This window comes from Globicephala melas, chromosome 6, assembly GCF_963455315.2.
Source record: "Globicephala melas chromosome 6, mGloMel1.2, whole genome shotgun sequence".
In the NCBI taxonomy this organism is placed as follows: domain Eukaryota; kingdom Metazoa; phylum Chordata; class Mammalia; order Artiodactyla; family Delphinidae; genus Globicephala; species Globicephala melas.
In genome coordinates this window covers 111,081,560-111,102,035 of record NC_083319.1, presented here as the reverse complement: position 1 = coordinate 111,102,035, position 20,476 = coordinate 111,081,560, and the positions used below count along the sequence as shown (strand labels likewise).

At 40.1% G+C, this 20,476-nt stretch overlaps 1 long non-coding RNA gene across 1 annotated transcript in view; it reads right to left on the bottom strand.

The window, feature by feature from the left end:
- The window catches only part of LOC132597432 (uncharacterized), a 143,992-nt gene that overhangs the window by 99,859 nt on the left and 23,657 nt on the right, over window positions 1-20,476 (bottom strand). The window lies entirely within an intron of this gene.

Genomic DNA, 20,476 nt, shown 5'->3' with positions numbered 1-20,476 from the left:
CCCTTCCACAGAGGCTGGGGGACCAGGGCCCTGTCTTCAGGTGTTGGGTGGAACGAATAGTACATTCTTTTCGCAGCTTCAGTTTTTTCAGGAAGGCACTTTAAAAGGTGGGACGGTCACCCTAGGGATGTGGCCTTGAGATGGTAGCAACCATGCTAATGTTTTGTTCAAGACTTCATAAGCCTAGGTTGAGGCTAGTCGAGAACAGGGCTAAGAGGGAGCCTAGTAGAGTTTGGTCCAGGAGGGAGTCCTGGCAGCCTTGACGCAGTTCTTCATTCTCATGGAATTGAGAGCAGGAGAAAGGGTGAAAATATGGTAATACTCATGACGTTTGCTGCTGTGTTGTGAGTAATGGTTTCTTCTCTCTTATTTAGAATTTTCTTGTCTTCGTCAGTACCTATGACATGGTGCTGCCGAGCTAACATGTGCCTCTGCAGGTAGGGTACAATCTCAGACCCTTCACATTCCTGACAGCCATCAACCTAAAGAAGATATTTGTGACATCTGGAACCAACACACAGTATACTATACATAGAAAGAATTTCTGGGAATTAATAAGAAAAGGGAAAAACAACAAAGTAAAAACAGACCTAAGAAAGGATTGGTTGTTTAAAATAGGAGAAAAAATGTTAAATAAACAAATAAAAATATGTTCTTAACTTCACTTGTAATTAGTGAAATAAATATAAGTGAGATCACAATAAGATAGAATTTTACACTCATTATTTTGGCCACAAATAAGATGTGTGACAATAGCCAGTTTTGGATAGGATATGGAATGAGGAGAAATTTTATAATTTGTTGTTTTGAGTGTACAATGGTAAAAACTACTTTGGAATAGATTAGCATTCAATACTCTGTAATCCTGCAATATTTTTTTATTATCTTGCAACTGAAGGGGAGCAGATACACCACTTCAAATATGACATAGACATTCAGGACATTCCACACCAAATTATGCCGTTTTGCTGTATTGATTATTTTGAGCTGTAGGCACTTGGTAACAAGGCGGTAGAGGGAGAGGCCTTCTCTGAACTCTTTTTATCTGTCCAAACATAAATTCTACAAAAGGAACAAAAGGAACTGCATGGCCACAGATCCGCTCCCCAGGAGTTTCATCAACCAGGGAAGATTGACTCTTAATCACAGGAGAGACTAGAAATCAATTCCACACGCAGACAAACTTTGTCACAAACTGTCAGATCCCCCATCTCTCCTTCTAAGGGCTCATTCATCTTTCCTAAAAATCATTTCCTCTCCCCTAAGTTGTCGACATCCCCCTCCCCTTTCCCTATTAAAATGGTATGAATGAATTCTAAGCCTCCTTGGGGAGTAAATGATACACTTTTCCCTGTGTATCTCCCATGTATATGTGAGGTATACGTGTTAATACTTTGTGTTTGTTTTCCTCTTGTTAATCTGTCTCTTATGACAGAGTGTGTCAGCCAAGAACTCAGAAGAGTGGAGGGAAGATGATTTTTCTTCCTTACACAAGAATGCAGTAGGGGAGGGCTTCCCTGGTGGCGCAGTGGTTGAGAGTCCGCCTGCCGATGCAGGGGACGTGGGTTTGTGCCCCGGTCCAGGAAGATCCCACATGCCGCGGAGCGGCTGGGCCCGTGAGCCATGGCCGCTGAGCCTGCGCGTCCGGAGCCTGTGCTCCGCAACGGGAGAGGCCACAATAATGAGAGGCCCGCGTATTGCAAACAAACAAACAAACAAAGAATGCAGTAGGGGACAGGTAGGAGGTATTAATAGCAATGTTTATAAGGGAGCGGACTGAATCAGTAGCCCAAATGCCCATTTATGTATATTAAATTAAAGAAACTATTTAACAGATATGATGTTGAACAAACTAACGCCGTACTCAGTGACATGAATGAGTCTTATAGAAATAAATATGAGTCCCCAAAAGCAAGTCTTAGCACATTACACTTCTATAAAGTCCGAAACACAATTTTAAAAATAAATGATAAATTGTTGAATGCATACCATGAAGCCAAAATTCAATCTATGTATCTGCCTAGACTTACAATGAGGCTATGTCCCAATAAACCCATAGTAGGTTGAAAATACCATAAGTCAAAAATGCATTTAACATACAAACTAGGACGTATCCTATCTTAGCCCAGCCTGCCTTAAATGTGCTCAGAGCACTTATGTTAGCCTACAGCTGGGAAAGATCATCTAACACAAGTCCTATTTTGTTATAAGTGTTGAATATTTTATGTAATTTGCTGAATACTGAAAGTGAAAAGCAGAATCGTTGTCTGGGTATGGAATGGTGTTACGTGTATCGATTGTTCACACTTGCAGTCACCTGGCTGATGGGAGACCTGTGCTCACTGCCCCCATCACGAGAGGGTAGCAGGCCATGATCCCTAGCCCAGGAAAAGAGCAAAATTCTAAATTCAAAGTATGGTTTCTACTGAATGCTTATTGCTTTCACTCCATCATAAAGTCAAAAAACCCTGAGTTGAACCATCATAAGTTAGGAGCCATCTGTAGTTGCTTGGCAGCAGGACAGAGAGACAGAATTTGAGACAATAAACACATATATTCAATCATATTTCTAACATTGAAATTAAGTATGGTAATATAGTCATGGTTATTTATTTTACGTTTTGTAACATGTATTCTTTTTATAATCAAATATTGTTTAATAGTTTAAACATCATATGATAAAACAAGAATTTGTACTATACATAGAAGAATAATAATGAATTCATAAATATAAAAATCATCGTTTCTGGGCTTCCCTGGTGGCGCAGTGGTTGAGAGTCTGCCTGCCCATGCAGGGGACACGGGTTCGTGCCCCGGTCTGGGAAGATCCCACATGCCGCGGAGCGGCTGGGCCCGTGAGCCATGGCCGCTGAGCCTGCGCGTCCGCAGCCTGTGCTCTGCAACGGGAGAGGCCACAGCGGTGGGAGGCCCGCATACCGCAAAAAAAAAAAAAAGTTACAGTTTCTATAATGTCTAAGAAGATAAATATATAAATAATTTCACTCAGCTCTTGAATTTCGTGACAATATCTTTATTTTCCAAATTCTAGGGTATTTTCTTATTCAGTACTAGTAATTCTACAGCTTTTGTCACTTAAACCTGAAGGCTATAGAAAAATTTCTCCTGTCTCTAAATTTATTGAGCTCCTACTCTGACCAGTGAGCTCTAACCATGTAATTATTTAACCAGATATGCTCTGAAGTCGAAACTCAAACAAGATTTTTAATATCAGATCATGTCCGCTGCCATGCTAACTTTGGCAACCATGTCAAATTGCTCTTATGTCAAGCTTACTGTAGACTAAATCCTTGAGATTTTCTTTTTTAGTGTGCTGCTTCTTAGTTTTCTCCTCTTGTTTATTTGTATGCTGGGAGTTTTGGATTTCAGTACACACAGACGTCTGCTTTCATCCGTGTTATTTGTCATCTTGTGGGGTTTAACCTGTTTCTCCAGTCTGTGCGTTTCAGCAGTATGATGGCCTTTCTCTTTGTGCTGGCTAACCTGTGCTTTGATTTGATGGTATGTCCGTGCTCTTCTTTATTTTATCTCAGTTGATCTCCTGGCAGGAGTACAATTAGAATAACTGCAGAGCCTCTCCCTCATGGTACCTGCTAGAAAAAATTGAGAGGAATGTGTGCAATGAACTGTGTGTTACACAGACACACAGGTGTGCATGCAGGTGAATTCTGCTTTACCCAGCTTATGATTATTTTATTACAAATGCTCATCCCTTCTCCTTTAAAGCTCTCCAGAGGGGGATGAGCTGTAGCCCAGTGGTTTGGTAGGTGCTATGAAAGCTGTCATTTGCTATTCAAGTATGGCTCTCCTTCCTGCTATTCCAGAATAATTAGGATACATCACTTGCAATGCTCCTTTGGTTTAACTATGGGGACTTGTTGAACTTTAATCGCATTTTAAATACTAGGAGAGGAAATTTATAGACATGATGAAAAGACATGTCTCGTATATTAGACTTACATATGATTAAATTCTATTTCTTTCAGGAAAAGAGACGAATCTAAATCAGAAACTCACCCACTGAGAACATGATGATAAAAAAACTGATCACTGAAAAAGTTTCTAAAAATCTTGATGTGAGCTCTGAGACAAATGTGGAGAGAAATAGTGCAGATATTATGTTTCCTGTGGTCAGATCCAGGGGGAGAAAAGCCTTAATCTGTTCTGGCAAGAGCCCCATGCTACATGGAAAACACAATTTTAAAGTGAAACATTTGGTCATATATTGGCTTTAAACTGAAATTGCCAGTAACTAGGAACTGAATTAGCTAAAGATGTATATTATCTTAGGGATACTCTTTACTCGATAATATTTTGAATAGTGCTTAAAATTTCCTAATATTACTAATGTAAGTCAATCAGCCTAGATTAAAAGCCTGGTGCAGCCCCTTACTATGTGTGTAACTAATTCACTTACTAGTAAATATTTCATCCATTATTTAATCTTTCACTGTCTCGGCTTCCTCATCCATAAATGAAGGTCATGGTAATATCCACTCTTAGAGTCGCCGTGACGATTCAATGGGTGATGCCCACAAACCCAGAGAGAGCTGAACTGTAAAAACCCATTCGTATTAGGGGCTGTGAGTTCAACTGTCCAGTCTCCCCACCGCTCTGCAGGCTGTTTCTTTCTAACGGTGGGTACACTTTCAGGACATTCTCCCTTCACTTCCTACTCACACTCTACAGTTCTAAAATATTTATGCTCCGGGGAGTTGAGAATCAGAACCTCTCGATATAAAATCAGCATCTCCTGGTTTCCAGCTGCACCAGGCACGTGTCTAGAGGATGGAGACTCATAGCCACTGCATCACTCAGAAGAGCTGCTCACTTGCCAGGTCCCAACCCTGGACTCTGTGAGACTGTGTTTTCTGTTCTGTATGAAAGTTTGCTTTCCTAGAAAAATGTTACATCACTCTTTCCATGGGGTTCGTTCTTGTCTACAAGCAAAGAGGAAAGCTTCAGACGGTTTTAGTGCTTTCCTTCCTGATTATTAATAAAGACTAAATGTTACCTGGAAAAAAAACACTAGTTTCCTTCAACTTCTATTCATAAGTCTTATAAATATATATGTGTATGACGATATAGCAGATTTAGCAAGTGCTGAGACAGTGTTCCTCAAAATGTTATCAAAGTTTTGCCTGCATTGTTTGCTAAACTGCACATTCTTAGGGCCCAGTCCACATAGATGCAGTCAGAATATATGGGTGTGGGACACTGTTATTAGTATCTTAGTAAGAAATCCAGGTTATCTTTCTGCATATTACTGTTTATGAACCACTGCTAGTCCCACCAGGCAATACAATTTTTATATGTTTGATTTCAGACCCACCTAAATTGAAGGATATTACTTGGGATTTTTGGAATCCAAATGTTATACTAATGTGACAAAATAATAGTAAAAAGGGGGCGTGGGGAGTATGGAAACGTCTTCCCATCCCCTGCTACTGTGGACATTTAAAAAAAATTATTTGTTTAAATTTTTATTGGAGCATAGTTGACTTACAGTGTTGCATTAGTTGCTGCTCTACAGCACAGTGAATCAGCTGTACGTATACATATACCCCCTCCTTTTTGGATTCACTTAGAAAACCTCAAATACGTGATGGAGATTTTGCTGTCTCCTGAGAGGTCACACTCCCACTTGACTTCTCTCTCTGGTTGCTGCATCTTTTCTATATCTCTAACATACTGATTATCGTTTTTGTAATGTTTTCTTATCCTCTATGGATTAAGGTTGCTAGATGTAGTAAATAAAAATACAGGATGTCCAGTCAAGTTTGAATTCCAACAAATATTTTGTCTTCAGTAGAAGTATGTCCCAAATATTGGAAGCAACATCCTTGTGCTCAAGAGGTATTTGTCGTTTATTTGAAATTTGAATGTCACTAGGCCTTGTGCATTTTATCTGGCAGACTTACTGTGGGTTGTGTCTCTTGCCTATTTTGCTTGATTTGGTCTTTATCTTTTATCATTGCAGTTCCTTTAAATACCCAATGATACCAGCCTCTTGCTTCACATTTAAGAGGGGATACTACAGCGGGTTGAACATGTCATGCACATAGGGGATGCTGCTTGGCCGGTGGGTTTTGATGTAGTATGAAAAGGTTACTCCATTTTGCTGGGAGACCCCATCAGCTAGTGTCTTTAGGTCTCACTGCCAGTATTCTCTGGGCCTAAAGCCAGCAGGGAGCTCCAGGGTCTCAGTTCAGAATGGAGAATATCTTGCAGTGCCCTTTTTTGTGGTGAGAAATTCCCACCTGTAGCTGCATCTGGATTCCCTGGGTCAGGAAATGGAAATCACAGGGATTTGGAGACTAGCAAGCATTCATCAGCAGTACCTTCCAAGCAGTTGACGTAGTGTAAGGTAAGTGCAATATCGTGCTATAGAAAGACCTTTGCAGCAGAGCTGCCGACCGAGAGTGGGGACCCTGCTTTAAATACTAAGAGTGGCAGGGAGGGGAGACAGTGAGAGCAAGAGCACAGGGACCAGGAGTTGCAAGAAGAGAGTCTTCACAATGAAAACATTATCCAGACAAGAAAGTTGGCTATAATTACTTGCCCATGGTAGTGAAGAGGTGCAAAAATAAGTAAAGCATAAGAGATTTTCAGGGGTCTGGCCTGCCAGCACCTGTAATGTTTCTATCCCAAAAGCAGCTCTAGGCCACCCAAACTGCAGTAGCAGTAAGAAGGCATAGGAAGCCATGTGGTCCCCAAGAAATAGCTCTTTGAGGTGAGGGCTTGAGGGGTGAGGGAAGGACTGAGACCACAGGGGATGCTGAAAAAATGAGTTCTTCTGAGAGAGCAGAATTGCTGTAATTACTAAACGAAAAATTTACTGACAGAGGGGGGGAATTCCATATATTAGGGGAAAAATGATAATTGTATGGGCAAAAGAGTGCTGTGTGTTTTCCATTCCTGCCAGTTCTGAACGGGTCATCCTGTTCGTGTTCCACCGTTGTTTGTTGAATGTATTGTGTGCTGATAACTTGTATAGTTCCTGGGGCTTGAAGAGCTGTGCATAACCAGGTTTCCTGGACCATTTGTTGAAGGCAGTAACTAGGTGATGCTCTCAGTCATCTGTCTTGGGCAGACATGGGACTGTTTAGTATGTAAAAAAAAAAAAAAAAACCCAATTATATTGGACACGAGGTGAGTAGGAGAGTGGACCCGCATTTTCCTTGTTTCTACCTTTGCTTGCTTCTCGTCTGTTCTCAGTACAGCAGCCAGAGTATTCCCGTTAAGCGAGTCACCTAACGTCAACCCTCTTCTCTAAGTTCTCCGGTTGCTTCCAGTCTCACCGGAGTAAAGCCGTGGTTCCCCACAGGCCAGGCGTTAGCTTGTTTCCTGCTGTTCTCCTTCCTAACTGCTCTGGCCTTTGAGTATTACAGAAGATGCTAGGCCTTCTCCTGACTTGGAGCACTGGCCCTTGCCCTTACCTTTGCTTTTTCTCTTTCCCCCCAAGAAAATCTAAATAGTTCTCTTACGCATTTCCTTCAGATTTTATTCAAATGCCACTTTCGACATGACGCCCAACCTGACAGCTCTGGAACCCTCTGTGATCATCACAAGTATGAACTCATTTTTTATTCATTTTTATTGGAGTCTAGTTGATTTACAATGTTGTGTTAGCTTCTGCCGTACAGCAAAGGGAAGCAGTTGTACATATACACATATCCACTCTTTTTTGAGATTTTCCCGTATAGGTCATTACGGAGTATTGAGTAGAGTTCCCTGTGCTGTACAGCAGGTCCTTATTAGTTATCTATTCTATATATAGTAGTGTGTATATGTCAATCCCAACTTCCCAGTTTATCCCTCCCCCCGTCCCCCTTTGGTAACCATAAGTTTGTTTTCTACATCTGAGACTCTATTTGTATTTTTGTAAATAAGTTCATTTGTACCATTTATTTAGATTCCACATACAAGTGACATCATATGGTATTTGTCTTTCTCTTTCACTCGGTATGACAATCTCTAGGTCCATGCATGTCACTGCAAATGGCAGTATTTCGGAATGACTGCCTTTTTCTTCTAGATTTCTGCATATTCTTTGCCTCCCTCCATTAAAAATGCAAACTCAAGGGGGTGTGGGCCTGTTTGTCTGATTTGGTTTTCTTTGGTCTCTAGTTTACTGCGGAATATTTATTCCTTAAATCTGTGCCTGGCACATCGTGCGTTTCATAAACATTTGGTGATTGAATGAGCAATAATGGTGATGCCCTCAATGTGGCGATGGGAGAAGCTTGCAGACGAGAATCAGCATTTCACTGTTCCCCACAGACGTGTGAGTGGTGAAGCTTTGTCGCGGCTTCTAAAGCCTTTCCTGAAAGAACGGGTACAGATCCTCTGCCTGTTACGCCTCCTTCCTCTTGCATCATCTTGAGCAAAATGTGGGTGTAATGTCTGCAGATCCAGCCCCAGCTTCAGGCTCCAGAATAAGAACCTTCTCCTACAGACGACAGAGTGGTCAGATATGCAGGAGCATGTTCACTGAAGCCTGTGTGGAGCAGGGCTGCCTTATGGGCTGTGAGGGTTGGTTGTATGTGTCCACTTGACTGAGCCATGGGGTGTTCAGGTATTTGGTCAGACATTATTCTGGGTGTTTCTGTAAAGGTATTTGGGGATGAGTTTAACATTTAAAACAGTAAACTGAATAAAGCAGATTGCCGTCCCTATTGTGGATGGGCCTTGTCCACTCGCTTGAAGGCGTGGATAGAACAACAACAAAACTAAAACTTGAGTTTGTGAGGAATGGTAACTGATTCCTGTGGGCTGTGAATGTTCTGTTTCTCTAGAGAATCAAGACTAACCCTCTAGTCCTGACTGCTGTGAAGGATCCACGGGGGAGAAGTGAACTTCTGTTGAGGTTAAGCTGCTGCTACTTTGTGCTTTCAACCAGTGGGTATTTCTGGGTTGTAGCTGATTTCCTACAGAGAGAACTCCTAGGTCTCTGGAGCATTCACTGCCCACATTCTGCCCTACAAGAATCATCTGGCATTCCTCCTGAGCTCTTTTATTTCCTTTACTTCAGTTATCTTTTATTGGCCAAGCATCCTTTGGGCACTCTACAAAACATTTTCTAAGTTTGACAGTTATATTCAAAGTGATACTGGGAAAAGTCCTTAACGAATCATACAGTATGCATGATACCTAAAATCACTCACTGGTGGGTCAAAGAGTAACTGCAAACACATTATAATTGTATGTCAAGAAATATAAATACACCTTATAAATATGATACATATATAAATAGCTCTACTTCAAAATTCCACATCTAAACAGTTATCAGTATTTAATTTTCCCTGAGGTTGAGAAAATTTATTTTTGAATGTTTCTAAATTAATTTTGAATATGCAAAATATTGACAGATGATGTAGGAACTACCAGTTTTTCCCTTGAATTCTAAACCTGAATTAGGAAAGAAATGAAATTGTGTGAAACATTCACAAGTGTTTTTCTCTTTCTTTGTCTCTGTGTGTATACATGCATCTAATCAACATTGGTTTACCTGAAACTCTTCTTTGGTTGTTATAGTCCACCTAGAGCTGTGCTTAATTATTACTTCAACTCATCCTACACATGCTGCTTGTATCACCCGACTTACATCCGTTTGAGGTATTTGGATTTGGAGACATGCCTTATTATAGGCTTTGACTTTTTAACTGTTAATAGTTTTTGTCCATATTCTTAAGCTTCCACAAAATATCTCTTTGACACAAGGTGGAGACTTAAAGTAGTTTAACAACCCCAGAGGTAAGGAATAGAAATTCTTAAGAAAAATCACTTGACCAGGAATGACACGTGATACCTCCTCTTTCAGGGACAGGGTTCCGTCGTTCAGACTCTGGTTTGTTCTGGCTCCTGAACGCCTCTTGAACTCCCTACTCCTCTCATGCTCCACTGGTATCACCTAGGCTAGTCCAGGCGCCTCTCTTACGTACGCAGTAGCCTCAGATGGTGCCTGTAAATACATAGCTCATCAGGACACCCTTCTGCTTACAGCCTTTCAACACCTCCCCTTGGCTTTGGAATAAAGACCACAGCTCCTAACCTGGACTAAAAGTATCTACATAGGCTGTCTTGACAACCATTCCCTATAGTTTTAGAGCGCCGTATACCTCTACTTAAAAAATAATACATTGTAACTTTGCATTGATTTGATATATGTAATCATTTGATTAATATCTGTTTGTCCCATTAGAAAACAACCTCCATAAGTGCAGATAAATATAAATGGTTTATCGTGGTATCTCCAGGTTGTAATATCGTGTCCAGTTTATAGTGGCTCCTTAATAAATGTTTGTTGAATAAATAAGTGAAAGAGAATAACAGAGCAATTATATTCAATTATTTATTCATTCGTTTTTTTTCTTATACATTCAACAAATACTTATTAAGAACCCACGATGGTGTTAGGCACTCTTCCTGGCTTTTGGGATTCATCAGTGAATGAAACAAAGATTCCTGACCCTAATGCAGGTTGGAATCGGTGTCATAGGACACGTGATAAATAGTAAGTGTACAGGGGCTTCCCTGGTGGCGCAGTGGTTGAGAGTCCACCTGCTGATTCAGGGGACACGGGTTCGTGCCCTGGTCCGGGAAGATCCCACATGCCGCGGAGCGGCTGGGCCCGTGAGCCATGGCCGCTGAGCCTGCGCGTCCGGAGCCTGTGCTCTGCAACGGGAGAGGCCACGGCACTGAGAGGCCCGCGTACCGCAAAAAAAAAAAATAATAATAAAGTGTACTGCGTGAATTGTTTTATAAGTAGGTGTATAGGTGTTTTATTAGTAGGTGATAGGAGCTGTGAAAAAAACTTAGAAAAAGTTAACTAAGTTTGGGAGGAATTGGAGAAGGAAAAGTTGCAGTATTAAGTAGCATTGTCAGGGTACCCATTGAGAAGGTGAGACAATGGTGAGGATGGGTTTCGAGTGAGATGAGGGGCTTAGACATGCAGGTCCTGAGGAAAGCGTTCAAGTCAAGGAGAGTCACTGGAGCAAAATGCCTGTCATGTGAGCGTGCCTGACGTGTCTGGAACAGGTAATCAGATGAGTCATAGCGGAAGGGCAGGCGAGGGATGTGGTGGCAGATTCTTTGGAGTCTTGTCTGCTTTAAGGACTTCTGCTTCTACTGAGGGTTATAGGGAACCGCCAGCTGGTTTTCAGCAGAGGAATGGAGGACATAGTCTGACGTACGTTTTACTGGGTCGTGTTGGCAACCATGCTGAGAAAGGACAGAGGGTAAAGAGTAGTCACTGAGGAATCAGTTAAGAGGTTATTGCAGTAAATCCTGGAGACAACGGTGGCTTGGGCCTGGGTATGAGAAATAGAATGCTGATCGTTCGTAAGATTCTGGACACACGATGATGATAGAGCCAAAAGGACTTGGTGGTGGATTGGATGTGGAGTGTAAGAGAAAGAACAAAATTAAAAATTACTCCAGATATTTTGCCTGAGGAATAAAAGGGAAACAGATGTCATCATGTAGTGAAAATAACCACAGATGCCTGTCTGAGCAGAAGAGGTAGAAAATCATCCGTTGAGCTTTGGAAATGTTGAGTTTTAGATGTTTACATGACATCCAAGTGGACATGACTACAAATGGAGCTATGAAATCTAGGTTTGGGGAGAGCAATCTGGTCTGGAGAAAGCATTTGAGAATCATTGGCATAAAGGCAGCATTTTAATCCACGGAAGTAAAGGACACCGGGGAAAGGTTGAGTGTGGATGAAAAGGAACCAAGGGCCAAAGACTGAGCCCTGAGATATTCCAGTGGCACCAGGACAAGAAGAAGATAAAGAACAAGTAGAGAAAACAGGGGAAGAGGGACGAGTGAAGCAGAGTAAAAGCGAGAGTGTGAATTTCCTGGCAGCCAAGTCGAGACCATCAGTAAACTTGAAGCAGGAAGTAGCCATTCCCTGGGACACAGGCTGGGGTCAGGTTAAGCTGAGGATTCAAACCTGTGTTTCCATGTTACTTTGGGAGTCACTGTTTTATAAGTGACTGTAGACTTATATTCATTGAAGCTGTTCTGACTTGCATCTACACAGACATACGTAATGACAAGGAGTAGGGACCGCAGCCCTTTAGAGACATTAATCAATCAAAGTAATGATTCAAGTGCTTTCAGGAGTTATCTATTGGGGTTTTATTGTACATACATCAGAAATATTTCATAGTTGCAAATGTCATTGTAGTATCATTGAAAATTTGACCTGCTTTTGTGAAATATGTGGAATTGGATAATATAATTCAGCTTTTAGCAGTAATATGAGAAAAATGCATTCAGAAGTAACAGTTTATTTTTTGCTCTCTGGAGGAATTTGATGGAATTTGAGGCTCTATGTGACAGGTTCTTGATGTAGAACTTGTTCTTGCCATCTCTTATGTGAGCCATATTAAACCAGGGTTTGCCTTGTGCTCTGTTAATATTATGGTATTCCATGTTGGTCAGTTGATTTTCCAAAGTTAACTTTTTTGTCCATCTTTACATTAGAGAATATTATATATATCCACTTGATTTCACATTGCTCCAATCATTCCTGTAGCTAAATAGAATGTACTTATTTTTAAAGTGAAATTATGACCTCAAACATAGATATTTTAATGGATCGTGTGTAGACATTTTTAAAGTCTTTAAGTATTATGTACTTTTAATGCATTAAAACCGTAATCCAAGAATGTGAACTCTGAGTTGTTTTATGTGGACCATAGGAAATAATAAGAAATAATTGTATGTGTGTAGCCTGCATTTCTCAATGACTAAATATAAATATTAGAATGTGGATAAGATTTTAGTCTTTGCTTCAAAACCTTATATTTTTACATGATCTTTGAGCCTGTTAGCTGAGGATGCGGAAGTAGTAGTGTTATTTTCTAAAAGGATGTGTGTGTGTCTGGAAGTGCTGTTACATTACTTGGGTTTTGCCTCAGCCGTTCCTGGGGGGGGGGGTCCCATGATCTGCAGCTCTATGGCCTCATGGATAACACCTTGCTTCTCTTTGAACAGAATCTGTCTCTAATGGTTTGCACACCGTGGTATGGTGTAGGTCTCTCCTGCCTATGACTGCATCTCATTGTCCCAAGAGGGGACTTCTAAGCTCTTGAAAAGTTTTCTTCGGCCTGCCTTCTGATCTGCTGTCTCTCGTTTAGCTTTTTGGAAGCATGTGCTGTGATACCCTGGGGTTCTGTTCTGTTGACACTCATCGTGTGGCTTCCCCAACAAAGCTAATTTGCAGGATGGCTCTGAAGCTTTTTTGGGTTTGAATGCACTCCCTTAAAATAAGAATTACACCTCATCTGAAAGTTGAGTGTAAAGTAATTGTTTCCACTGATGAGTTTTATGTAATATAATTATGAAAAAAACCCTTTTATTCCTATTTGTACTTCACAAAATAAAACAGGGTTGAAAGTTTTTTTTTATTGTAGTATATTTTTTCTGAGATGCTCATGCACATTAAATGATTAAAATTATTAAAATTAGAACTGCTACTGTATACACACATTTTATTGACACAAAATGATTAGGTGCAAATCGAGTCAATTATTTTTCAATGAAAGGTACACATTGACTACAAATTTTTAAGTGTGAGCAAAGGAGAAAGCTTGTGAGCAAAAAATTTAAATTGAAAATAAAAGATAACTATGTTTCTAATATATAGTACAAAGAACTTGCATAATAGAAAGAAGTCAAAAGACATTGATAAAGTGCCATAGATGATCAGAATAATATGATGAATTCTACTTATTAAGATTTTAGTAGGTGGGACCTCCGTGGTGGCACAGTGGTTAGGAATCCGCCTGCCAATGCAGGGGACGTGGGTTCGAGCCCTGGTGCAGAAGATCTACATGCTGTGGAGCAACTAAGCCCGTGAGCCACAACTTCTGAAGCTCGCACACCTAGAGCCCATGCTCCGCAACAAGAGAAGCCACCGCAATAAGAAGCCCGCGCACCGCAAGGAAGAGTAGACCCCGCTCTCCGCAACTGGAGAAAGCCCGCATGCGGCAATGAAGACCCAATGCAGCCAAAAAAAAAAAAAGCTTTTAGTAGGTGATTCCAATTGTATTTTCAATCTATAGCAACTGAAAGTCACATTTATGTAGGATTAATGCAATAGCTGGAAACTACAAATAATTGAGGAGACCAGACAAAAAACACAAGTAACAACAACAAAAATGATGCATGCACATTATGAAGAAGGGCTTCATTGGAAATCTGATGGTTGGATGGGTACCATCCTCCTCTACAGGAGAGAAACCCTGTCTTTAGCACATGGGTGTCATTATTACAAGTCTCAGTCAGTGCTTGGTGCAGCTTAGAAAGAAGGTGATTTCATGAAGTATCCTAGCATTGAGGGGTTTACTCTAAGACATTACCCTGACTTTTCTTCATTCCTAAACTTTTCCCCAAGAATTCCATCATCTCTTACAAATAATGGTTATCTTCTATTTCCACATATTTAGGTGACTGTGTTTCACTTTTCTGTTATTTTCACTCCTATGTGTTCAAAAATAATTCAACATAATATTATTACAGGCTCTGAAAATTAGCATTATGTTGTAAATTCATCACCACTGATATGTTTACCTCACTTTAGAGGAACAAGAAATTTGTGATGAAAACCATTGTCTTTCACTTTAATCTGTGAATGGTTCTGTATTGATTAGAGTTTGAGTTTATAACAGCACACTCTACTTAGGAAGTCCACAGGATACAGTCAATTTACGTTTGTTCTACCTGTTTTCAAAAAGTAATTGCCACTAACAGTATAGTAATTATAATGCCATCATTATCTGTGTCTTTAAATCAAATTCAACGTTATTTCTCTATAATTTAGTAATTTTCCCTCAATTGTTGCCAGATTTTTCTCACTTATCTCTTCTCTCATGCAGATTTGAGACATTCTAACAACAAACAATATTTATGATTATATTCATGCAATAGTTGTCTTAATTTCCTCAGTTTATTAAGGAGGTTTCTTAGATTACATGTATTTCCAGTTCATCTGCCCCCCCATTTTTTTGCTTTGCCCTTGGACTTTTCCACTTGACAGGCAGGTGTCAGGTGTGTATAAAAACAGAGCTCATCCAGAGCAGCATAAGAAATGCAACTAACCTCGATGTGAGCATTGATGAGACCCCCTTGTCTTCTTCAGAATATGAATTTATCTCAGAGTTAGTCCAAGTCAGGGTATATACTTTTCTCTGAAGTTAAAACTCTCTTCGTGCTATGTATTGAATCAGGTATTTGTGGCATATAGCACTCAGTTGTTGTGTTTATTTTTTAAACCAAGCCTAAGATACCATGTGATCAAAATCCCTTGACCAAAATATGTGTCAGTCGATAAAGGTTAATATTATTTTATCTAACGTTGATCTCCTTTATAATTTTGGTCGTATGCTCGTTCATATTTTGCATACATTTAAAATGTGCCTCCTCACAGATCCATCTGGAAATGGGCTGTCTGTAGATTTTAAGTGGATAAAGAATATGTTGATATTAGGCTTTGCTATTTATTGATTTGCTTATCATTTATTGTGGTCTATTTGAAAAGACTACCGAGTACTTGTTAGGATCTCAAGCTTTTGGATTGTAGATCTTAGATTTAAATGCTGTTTCCATCATGTGGTCACCTCCTCTACCTTAAACATCATCATGACCTCGCTGAGCCCTGTTAGCCTCTGTGTGTTACCATCCAGGGAACGGTCCAGGAACATTCACAGAAACCCTAGGTCCTAGCAAGGCACCAAGTTTCCAAGGATAGAGGGGAGACACAGGCACCTATGGAGCTCTTGTTTCTGCAGAAGGCTGAATCTCTCCAGCAGAGATTCTAATTGTCCCTTTCACCCTTGTTGGGATTAATTTTGGATTAGCCCACTGTGGTGTGACCACCATTGAAATACGGCTTCACAGATGCAAGAGATCTCATTGGTGACTCTTTTCCCCCCTAGAACTCTCTGAATCATTGGACATGTTAACTCTTGCCTCCACCGTAAAATTACGTTGCTCTTACTTCTGTGATAACCACATTCTCCTTATTTTCTTCCTACATCTTTGATTTTTTTTTTCCTATTTACCTCTTCTTCCTTGTCAGCTGGCATCTAATTGTTAGAGTACCTCAGGGCTCAATCCAGGTCTGTCTTTATTTCTCACTCTACCTTCTCCATGTAAAGGACCTCATTCTTTCCTAGTATATTAATTCCTTTGCCAGAAATTCCCAAATTCTGCATTTGGCTCCTACCTCTCCTGTGAACGTAAGGTTTATATGTTCAGTGTTTGTCCAAGCCTGAAACTTAGTGTAATTGTATGAATCAGGAACGCGAGGCTCATTCTTGAAATTTAGTTCTTTGTTACAGCTTGCTCACAACCATGTGTCCACCTTGCCTCCAAATGCACTCATGTTTAGCTTACTGACTTTGCTTAACCTGAAACCTTTCTTTCATCTTCTGCTGTCAAAGTCTCCTCCTCTAGTGGGAAGATTCAACTTAACAAATTGCAAATCAGATCTGCAACACTTCTTTTTGTTCATAATTACTTTTATAATAAAATCCAAATTCCTTAATTTGTCAAGTCCTAATTGTTTAATTCTGACTCAACTATTCATTTTCCTCTTCATGTTCATGACGGTCTAGCGAAGTGTTCTTCTCTGACCTCCTCAAATAAAGCTCTTCTCTACTTCCTTTGCCCATTAGTTGTCTCTTACTCATCTTTCAAATATCAACAAAAATGTCATTTCCCCAGAGAAAATGTTCCCGAACCTGTAATCCTAATTACATCTTCTCTCTTCCTCCATACGTTAATATTTTGATTTTCCCCTCATTAAGTGCCACGCTTTGTATTTATACATGCATTTTGGGTTTATTTATGTACTGCCAACCCCCACCCATACTAAGCTTCCCAAGTCTTAGGGTGTCAGTGACCAGTTTCTCTGTCCAAAATCTGGTGCGTGTGTAAGTTACTGGCATTAGAAATGGAGGTGATAATACTTGGTTCATTGAGTAGATGTAAAATTAGGTATGTTTAAGTGTCTAGCAAACCTATCACATCATAAGCCTTCTATAACTGTATATATTTATGAAGAATAGTCCTGTCCAAGGCTTGCACTTTTTTAAGAATAGAGTCAGTTATTTCAGAAGGGTGAAAGCATGTATCAAGCCACTCTGCCAGTATTCAGAGCTGTCCGCTTTGCTACCTTTAGCTGTGCGTTTGTGGGGACATCATTCTGCAAACCTCTGTCTTCATTTCCTCAGTTTTAAAACAGGAATGACAATATCTGATAAATTCATATGTTTAAGGTACATAGTACAGTGTGTAATACATATGTATAAAGCAGCCAGTGAACATCAATTTTATTGTAATTATGAATTATTTTGCCTATTTTAACCAATATTTAGAAACTTTTCTTCTACAAATATTGTCAGTTCTAAACTGTCTTCTGAAAACTTTCCATTTTATGTGTATACTTTTCCTCTACTTTCTCTTGTATTCTGTATTAAAAAGGTTTCTCCAGTCATGACAATGATTGAGGTTTCCTTTTCCCTGCACAGCCCTCTCCGGTTTTTTGCTAACACTTTTTACAGTGCAGTTCCCAAAATGAGTTATGACTTCATTTTATTCTTTTCAGAATGTCATTGTTTGGCTCAGCAAAATGTGTCTGGTTCTTCTTGAAGCACTTTGAAATCGCTGCTACTTAGATCTTTTTACTGTTCCAGGACCTTCATCGTGTCAACTCATTTTAAAGTCTCTCTCTTAGTCTGAAAATATCTTACAGAATTACAGCTCAAGTTTCTAAAGTTGCATAATCTTCTGGCTTTGAACTGCATAGATTCTTAGGCCAAATTCATCTCACACGCAGACCTTGAACGCCATCAAGGTCCATCCTGACAGGCGGCTTTGTCTTCCTCTCCCACTCTTTACCCTTCCTGTGCTAAGAATGGCATATCAATCAGCATCTGTTAAGTGCACTCTTTCAGATCGTCTTCTTACACCCACCTTTTCTGTTCGATCTAGAATACTGGAATTAACATTTCCCCACCCCCCAAATTCTTGGCCCTCTTCAGTTTTTATAACTATAGTTATTTTTCAACTCGTATCCACATAATAGGAATATATGAAAATTGAAATGTGGCTTTTAATTGACGAAAACATCTGTAATATCTCCTTCTACCCCAAATTTTGAGAGTATATCCAACCTTCACGGAGAAACAAAAAATTATTCCTTGAGTAGATAATGCAGTGGGCATAAAGGAGATCTCTATTGCATGTAATATCTCTAGGCTATATGTAATGCATTTATTTTTTAAGACTCTTAAGGACATGGGCTTCTTTTGTAGGTATTTCTTCAAGATCTCATATTGTCTATTTCTGGGCTCTGAAGACGAAAGACACTGAATAATTATCCATATGAAAACACTATTGCTAATACTCCTGACTGTTACAGCATCTACAGTTCTTTACGTGCTTGAGTATTAAGACTTGAGTGCCTTACAAGTTACTTTACAAATATGCTTCTATTAATTTTTCACGATACCAAATTATGATAAAGTTGTTTATTGCTGTATTCCAAATTAAGAAAAGGAGTATTAGAGTAGTTAATATATCCAATTTAAAAAAATGAAAAAATAAAACATCTTGGTGTTAAAACAATTCTGATGTCAAAATCTGTGGCAGGCAGTATAGTGATTCCCAAAGAAACCCATATCCTAATCCCTGGGACCCATGGGTACGTCAAATTGCACAGCAAAGGGAATTAAAGTGACAGATGGGATTAAGGTTGCTTAATCAGATAACCTTAAATTGGGGAGAGTATCTTGGATTATTCAGGTGGGCCCAATATACTCACAAGAGTCCTTAAATGTGGAGAAGGAAAGAAAAAGAAACTAATTCTATGTAGGTGAGAAGAACTCTACCTGCATTGCTGGTATTGAGGACAGAAAGGGGCCACGAGCCAGGAATTCAGAGCCTCTACGAAGCTGGAAAAGACAAGGGAAATGATTCGCCCCCAGAGCCTCCAGAAGGAACTCAGCCCCCAGCTAACAGCTTGATTTTAGAACTCTGGACCTCAGAACCTTACACTAATACATTTGTATTGTTTCAGCCACCATGTCTGTGATGATTTGTTAGGAAACTAACACAAAGACCTCAGGTAGGGGCTTCCCTGGTGGCGCAGTTGTTGGGAGTCCGCCTGCCGATGCAGGGGACACGGGTTCGTGCCCCGGTCCGGGAAGATCCCACATGCCGTGGAGCGGCTGGGCCCGTGAGCCATGGCCACTGAGCCTGCATGTCCGGAGCCTGTGCTCCGCAACGGGAGGGGCCACAGCAGTGAGAGACCCACATACCACAAAAAAAAAAAAAAAAAAAAAAAGACCTCAGGTATTTGTAGCTTTTGATTATCAAGAAAGGCCTATCTTAAAACCGCACATAGTTGATAGAGGATCGAATTCAGGGCTCTCATTTATCAGGTGAGAAAAAACGAAGAATAGAGATCCTAAAATCAATTGAGGTCAACTTTTTCTGAATGCTCCCCTGGGCTTTTCAATTGAAATATAAAACCAGACTTCATCAGAAATCTCATGCATTTGTTCTTCCTGCTCCTGTCCTCACAGGATGCTAGAGCTATTACCATAGTTTGTTTCACTTGATCAGGATGTTTTTTCCCTCGATCTATGTTCTCTCCTGTGTTCACACAATACATCAGAAGGACTTATTACTATATTAAGAAGGTAATGAATGCTGTTATAATTGTATTTTGTCCGCTTAAATGTACTCTATATATTAATGAATTACATACAATACATTTAAGTGGAGAAAATATTGTTTTCTTAATATTTCAATTGCTTATTCTTCTACAATCACTTTCTTAATGCTCAAGTGACAGGTTTTTGTTTTTTATGAGTTATTGGAAACATTAGAAATTGATAGTATTGTGGTAATTTTTAAAGGAATGATAAAAACAACCATAGCTAACATTTGCTGGACGTTATCTGTGTTGGATACTGCTCCCACACACGTGTTTCATGTGTATTATTCAGTCTTATTCTCAGAGTGTTCCCATCATGGATGCTCTATTACAGTGCTCACTTTATAGGAAATAAAGGCACAGAATGGTTGGATAACTTGTCAAACGTCATACCCGTGGAAGCAGCATTGTAAGAATTTACGTACAGCCTATCTCTATCCAAAGCCTCTGTGTGTGTGTGTGTGGGTGTGGGTGTGGGTGTGTTTGGTTGGCTGGCTGGCTTGATGGATTTGACTTGTTTTTAAGTGGCTGCCATAAAACCTCCTACAAAGTGTAATTAAAAAATCACTTCCAGGGCTTCCCTGGTGGCGCAGTGGTTGAGAGTCCGCCTGCCGATGCAGGGGACACGGGTTCGTGCCCCAGTCCAGGAAGATCCCAGATGCCGCAGAGCGGCTGGGCCCGTGAGCCATGGCTGCTGAGCCTGTGCGTCCAGAGCCTGTG